Source organism: Arachis hypogaea, chromosome 4, assembly GCF_003086295.3.
Source record: "Arachis hypogaea cultivar Tifrunner chromosome 4, arahy.Tifrunner.gnm2.J5K5, whole genome shotgun sequence".
Classification (NCBI taxonomy): domain Eukaryota; kingdom Viridiplantae; phylum Streptophyta; class Magnoliopsida; order Fabales; family Fabaceae; genus Arachis; species Arachis hypogaea.
In genome coordinates this window covers 14,238,537-14,245,848 of record NC_092039.1, presented here as the reverse complement: position 1 = coordinate 14,245,848, position 7,312 = coordinate 14,238,537, and the positions used below count along the sequence as shown (strand labels likewise).

The following is a 7,312-nucleotide window of genomic DNA, read 5'->3' as shown; positions in this document are numbered from 1 at the left end:
TAGTTGGCTTATCTGAAGTGTCTCCGATCTGAACTTTCTCTACTTCACCCTCGGGCTATGGACGGAGTTCTTCTCGCTTCTGAACTCCACCAAGTTCGATTGTGTGTAACTCTCCTCCTTCGCCTCTGAGGTTTAGACTTTTGTTATAACAGCGACGCGCCATCTTTTGATCTGCTTTTATTGTAGCTATCCCTTCTGCAGTTGGGAATTTCATACATAGATGTGGAGTTGAAACTATTGCGCCGAGTTGGTTTAATGTTGTCCGACCTATTAAGGCATTGTAGGCTGAGCTTACGTCAACCACGATGTAGTCTATCTTGAGTGTTCTGGATTGGTTCCCCTTTCCGAAGGTTCTATGTAGCGATACATATCCCAGTGGTTGTACTGGGGTATCCCCAAGTCCGAACAGGCTGTTCGGGTATGCTCTTAGCTCTTTTTCTTCTAAGCCGAGCTTGTCGAAGGTAGTTTTGAATAAGATGTCGGCGGAGCTTCCTTGGTCAATTAATGTTCGATGGAGGTTGGCGTTTGCCAGTATGATAGTGATGACCATGGGGTCGTCGTGTCCTGAGATAATTTCGGATGCGTCTTCTTTGGTAAACGTGATTGCTGGGATGTCTGGCGCCTCCTTCTTTCATCCGACATGGTATACTTCTTTGAGGTGTCGCTTGCGAGATGATTTGGAGATTCCTCCTCCCGCAAATCCGCCGTGTATCACGTGGACGTGTCTCTCCGGTGTGTGGGGTGATCGCTCAGACCGTCTGACATCTTCATCCCTTCTTCTTTTTCTTAGCTCTTCATCCCGGTTGGCCAAAAACCGATCTAGTTTTCCTTCTCTTACTAATTTTTCTATGACATTTTTCAAGTCAAAGCATTCGTTGGTGGAATGTCCTCGGACTCGATGGTACTCACAGTATTCGTTCCGATTTCCTCCTCCTCTTTTGCCTTTGAGTGGCCGAGCTGGGGGTATTTTTTCCGTATGGCAGACTTCTTTGTAAACATCTACCAAGGATACCCTAAGAGGGGTGTAGTTATGATATTTTTTGATTTTATCCCTGGAGCGATCTTCCTTTTTCTTGGATTCTTTATCTTTATCTCAGTAGGTGGAACCGAACTGCGAGGCTTCCCCAAGTCGAGAATTCTCCTCCATGTTGATGTACTTCTGTGCCCATTCTTGTACTTCGTCCAGGGATGCAGGGTACTTCTTTGATATAGATTGGCTAAACGGTCCTTCTCGTAGGCCATTTATGAGGCCCATAATGACAGCTTCTGTTGGTAGACTTTGTATGTCCATGCATGTTTTGTTGAATCTTTCCATGTAGTTACAAAGACTCTTCCGATCCCCTTGCTTGATTCCTAGTAAGCTAGGTGCGTGTTTAGCCTTATCTTTTTGTATAGAAAATCTGGCCAAGAACTTTTTGGCCTGGTCGTCGAAGCTTGAGATGGACTTTGGAGGTAGGCTGTCGAACCATCTAATGGCTGTCTTGGTAAGAGTTGTTAGAAAGGCCTTGCAGCAAACTGCATTCGAGGCGTCAATGAGGTACATTCTACTTCTGAAATTGCTGAGACGATGGTTAGGGTCTGAAGTGCCGTCATACAGAGTCATATCCGAAAGTTTGAAGTCCTTTGGGATTTTGGTCTTCATAATTTCCCTGGTGAATGGATCTTGATCCTTGCGAGAGCTATCCTCTGAAGTGGATCGAGTAGCTTTAGTTTTGAGGTCGGCTTCGAGTTTTAGAAGTTTATCTTCTAATTCTCGGCGTCGCCTTATCTCCCGATGCAGATCCTCTTCTTTTTCTCGTTGATGTTGGGCTTCTTTCTCAAGTTGCTTTAATCGATCCTGAAGCGCCTCTATCACTCCTGGATTTGATGAATTTTTGTTTCCGTTGGGCTTCGAAGTATCTTTGAGTGTACCATCCGTGTTCTTGTGCGGCGTTCTATCTTCTAAACCTGAATTGTGGTCGTTGTCATGGTCGTCCGCCATGGTGATGGGATGACTTCCAGGTTCCCCAGCAACGGCGCCAATGTTCCGAGGGTTACCTGAAACTGGAGGTCGATCTCGGACGAGATCTTCTGTACTGGTCGGAGCTAACGTGTCCGGCTGGTGGAAGAAGGTCGGAGCTGTCGTGTCTGAATTGTTGGACTGACTGCACTGCTGATCCCTTGTCATCGAAGGGTGGGGGGTACCTGCAAGGGACTCCGATGCCTAAGTTAGCAAGGGTATTAAACATGTATTGAGTAGAATCAGAGTATGAGTTATACTTGGGTGCTCCAGAGTATTTATAATGGTGAGATGTGGCCTTCTGTGGATAAGATAAGTTAGTTATCTTATCTTATCTTTATCTTATCTTTTCAAATAAGGTCATCTTATCTTCAAGGGAACCGCCCTTCTCTCTGTAAGCTTGGACTGCCTTTAGGGTTTGGGTCGTGTTCCTTGAGTTGGGCCCTTCTTTGGGCTTTTCCTGTCGCTTTGGCTGACTTCTTCGTAAAGAAGTCGGTCTGCTTGACCTAAAGAGGTCGGTCGCTTTGCTATTTGAACATCCCGGGTCGGACAACTTGACCCAGGGTATGAACAGGTGGGTAGGATGTAAACCCCAGTTAAATTAGTAGATAATTAGTCAATAAATTAGTTTTTTAATAAGGAAGATTAGAAACGCGAATATTATATCAAATTAGGATAGAGCTCGTCGAAACGAGAATTTTGACACCAATTTAAAAAAAACGGTCCAAGATTGGACCGAACGGGCCGAACCGGGCCCGTGGGCCCAAACCAGCCCAATAGGACACTAAATGAACCCACGCATTGCTTTCTCCCTCATTCCAGCAACGTAAAGCTGAAAGCTTCCCAGGGAGGAGAAGAACGAAAGTTTCCCGAACCTTTACTGTGAATTTCAAAATCCCGTAACTTCTCTGTCCGAGCTCCAATCGTCGCACCGTTTGTAACCACGCGTTTACCGCATCGAGCTCTACGTTTCTACCGGAATAATTTTATAGGTAACTCATTATTTTACAGTCAGCCTTCATTTCCCCAATTTTCAAATTTTAAGTGGGAATGTTGAATTTCTTTGATTTCTGATGTTTTAGGATCTAATTAGCTTGAGGAAAACATTCACTCTTGCTTATGTGAAGCTTGGGTAAGGTGAGGATAGGATAATTCTATTTTATTTTCTTTGAATTTGAGCTTTGAGTATTAAATTAGATATATATGTGTTATGAATGTGTATTAGGTTGTGAATAAATAATTGGAGCTTGAAATTGTGAATATTGGAACGAGGAAGCTGATTAGTTGAATTTTGAAGGGGCTGCTGATGAGCGGATAATTTGTACGCTTTTTGGCATTGTTTTTAGTATGTTTTTAGTATGATCTAGTTAGTTTTTAGTATATTTTTATTAGTTTTTAGTTAAAATTCACTTTTCTGGACTTTACTATGAGTTTGTGTGTTTTTCTGTGATTTCAGGTATTTTCTGGCTGAAATTGAGGGACCTGAGCAAAAATCTGATTCAGAGACTAAAAAGGACTGCAGATGCTGTTGGATTCTGACCTCCCTGCACTCGAAGTGGATTTTCTAGAGCTACAGAAGCCCAATTGGCGCGCTCTCAACGGCGTTAGAAAGTAGACATCCTGGGCTTTCCAGCAATATATGATAGTCCATACTTTGCCCAAGATTTGATGGCCCAAACCGGCGTTCAAAGTCACCCTCAGAATTCCCAGCGTTAAACGCCGGAACTGGCACAAGAATGGGAGTTAAACGCCCAAACTGGCATAAAAGCTGACGTTTAACTCCAAGAAGAGTCTCTACACGAAAATGCTTCAATGCTCAGCCCAAGCACACACCAAGTGGGCCCGGAAGAGGATTTTTATGTCATTTACTCATCTCTGTAAACCCTAGGCTACTAGTTTTCTATAAGTAGGACCTTTTACTATTGTATTTTCATCTTTGAATCTTTGAGACATCTAGTTCTTAGATCATTGGGAGGCTGGCCTCACGGCCATGCCTAGACCTTGTTCTTATGTATTTTCAACGGTGGAGTTTTTATACACCATAGATTAAGGTGTGGAGCTCTGCTGTACCTCGAGTATTAATGCAATTACTATTGTTCTTCTATTCAATTCCGCTTGTTCTTGTTCTAAGATATCACTTGTTCTTCAACTTGATGAATGTGATGATCCGGACACTCATCATCATTCTCACCTATGAACGTGTGCCTGACAACCACCTCCGTTCTACCTTAGATTGGGTGAATATCTCTTGGATTCCTGATACACGATGCATGGTTGATCGCATGACAACCGAGTGCTCGCCTGACAACTGAGCCAGCCATTCCGTGAGATCAGAGTCTTCGTGGTATAGGCTAGAACTGATGGCGGCATTCAAGAGAATCCGGAAGGTCTAACCTTGTCTGTGGTATTCTGAGTAGGATTCAATGATTGAATGACTGTGACGAGCTTCAAACTCCTGAAGGCGGGGCGTTAGTGACAGACGCAAAAGAATCACTGGATTCTATTCCGGCCTGATTGAGAACCGACAGATGGATAGCCGTGCCGTGACAGGGTGCGTTGAACATTTCCACTGAGAGGATGGGAGGTAGCCACTGACAACGGTGAAACCCTTGCATAAGCTTGCCATGGAAAGGAGTAAGAAGGATTGGATGAAGACAGTAGGAAAATAGAGAGACGGAAGGGACAAGCATCTTCATACGCTTATCTGAAATTCCTACCAATGAATTACATAAGTATCTCTATCTTTATCTTTATGTTTTATTCGTATATCATCATTCATATCCATTTGAGTCTGCCTGACTAAGATTTACAAGGTGACCATAGCTTGCTTCATACCAACAATCTCTGTGGGATCGACCCTTACTCGCGTAAGGTTTATTACTTGGACGACCCAGTACACTTGCTGGTTAGTTGTGCGAAGTTGTGTTTATGCCATGGTATTGAACACCAAGTTTTTGGATTCATCACCGGGGATAATTTGTGTTGTGAAAAGTATTGATCACAATTTCGCATACCAAGTTTTTGGCGCCGTTGCCGGGGATTGTTCGAGTATGGACAACTGACGGTTCATCTTGTTGCTTAGATTAGGTATTTTTTCTTCAGAGTTCTTAAGAATGAATTTTAGAGTTTCATGATGATCTGTTGAAATCTGGCTGGCTATGAAGCCATGTCTAATTTCATTAGACCGAGGTTTCAACTTATCATCACAAGAGCTTGTTGCTTTCTATCAATCTTGCTATTGGAGCAGTGATCTGCTAAGGCTTGGCTGGCCTTTGGCCATGTCTAGTGTTTTGGACCGAAGCTTTCTTTGAAAGCTTGGCTGGCTGTGAAGCCATGTCTAATTCCTGGACTGGAGTCTTAGACTAAACATTGCATGATTCCTGGAATTCTCATTAAGAATTTTGATATCTTTTTCCACTTAATTTTCGAAAAAGCACAAAAAAAATTTACAAAATCATAAAAACCAAAAATATTTTTCCTATTGAGACTCTATTCTCATTTTAATTTTGGTGTCAATTGCATGTTTCTGTTTTTCTTGCATCCATTCATGTGTCTTAGTGATCTTCAAAATGTTCTTGATGATTTCATTACTCTGATCTTTAATTCCTCTTGACTTGAGTGTTTATGTGTCTCATATGCATTCTCATTAGTGTCAGTAGTATACAAACTGCTAAGTTTGGTGTCTTGCATGCATTATTATTTGATTTTAGTTGCATTTTGATTATTCCCCACTATTAAAAATCCAAAAATATTTTTAATTTGTGTCTTTTCAAGTCAATAATACAGAGAATTGAAGATTCAGAACATACAGCAGAGGAATTATACACAAAAAGCTGGGCGTTCAAAACGCCCAGTGAAGAAGGACAGACTGGCGTTTAAACGCCAGCCAGGGTGCCTGGTTGGGCGTTTAATGCCCAAAAGGGTAGAGTTTTGGGCGTTAAACGCCAGAATGTGCACCATTCTGGGCGTTTAACGCCAGGATGGCACAAGAGGGAAGATTTTGTTTTCAATGCAAATTTTTTTCAAGTTTTCAAAATCTTTTCAAAATCAAATCTTTTTCAAATCATATCTTTTCAATCAAATCTTTTTCAAATTCAATTTCTTTCTATTTTCAAAGATACTTGCTATCAATTAATGATTTGATTCAACATTTCAAGTATGTTGCCTTTTCTGTTGAGAAAGGTTTAATGTTTGAATCATATCTTTTCTTGATAGCCAAGTCATTAATTTTCAAAATCAAATTTTTTAAAAATGTTTTTCAAATCATATCTTCTCAATCACATCTTTTTAAAACCAATCATATCTTCTTAACCACATCTTTTTCAAAATAACTTTCAATCAAATCTTTTTGATTTCTAATTTCAAATTCTTTTTCAAAAATCACTTGATTTCTTTCCCACTTTTATTTTCGAAAATCAATTAGTGTTTTTCAAAATGCTTTCAAAATCTTCTACTCAATTTTCGAAAATTGCTACCCTTATTCTCATATCCTTCTATTTATGGACTAACACTATTCCTTAATGCAAAATTCGAACTCCATCTTCTTTGATAAGTTCGAATTTTCTACTTCTGCCTTCTATTTTTCTTTTCCTCTGACACCTCAAGGAATCTCTATACTGTGACATAGAGGATTCCACATTTTCTTGTTCTCTTCTCTTTCTTATGAGTAGGAGCAAGGACAAAAGCATTCTTGTTAAGGCTGATCCTGAACCTGAAAGGACCTTGAAGCGAAAGCTAAGAGAAGCCAAGGCACAACTCTCTGTAGAGGACCTAACAGAAATCTTCAAAGAAGAAGAACCCATGGCAGCCGAAAACAACAACAATGCCAACAATGCAAGGAAGGTGCTGGATGACTTTACTGCACCTACTCCCGACTTCTATGGGAGAAGCATCTCTATCCCTGCCATTGGAGCAAACAACTTTGAGCTCAAGCCTCAATTAGTTTCTCTAATGCAACAGAATTGCAAGTTCCATGGACTTCCATTGGAAGATCCTCATCAGTTTTTAGCTGAGTTCTTACAAATCTATGACACTGTCAAGACTAATGGGGTTGACCCTGAGGTCTACAGACTTATGCTATTCCCTTTTGCTGTAAGAGACAGAGCTAGAATATGGTTGGACTCACAACCTAAAGAAAGCCTGAACTCTTGGGAAAAGCTAGTCAATGCCTTCTTGGCAAAATTCTTTCCACCTCAAAAATTGAGTAAGCTTAGAGTGGAAGTCCAAACCTTCAGACAAAAGGAAGGAGAATCCCTCTATGAAGCTTGGGAAAGATACAAACAATTAATCAGAAAGTGTCCATCTGATATGCTT

The 7,312-nt window shown here is 41.1% G+C and overlaps 1 non-coding gene across 1 annotated transcript; it reads right to left on the bottom strand.

The window, feature by feature from the left end:
• Positions 1-7,204: 7,204 nt before the first annotated feature.
• LOC112799052 (small nucleolar RNA R71) lies at positions 7,205-7,312 on the bottom strand. Its single transcript, XR_003200640.1, has one exon. It is a non-coding gene; the product is annotated as a small nucleolar RNA R71 (small nucleolar RNA).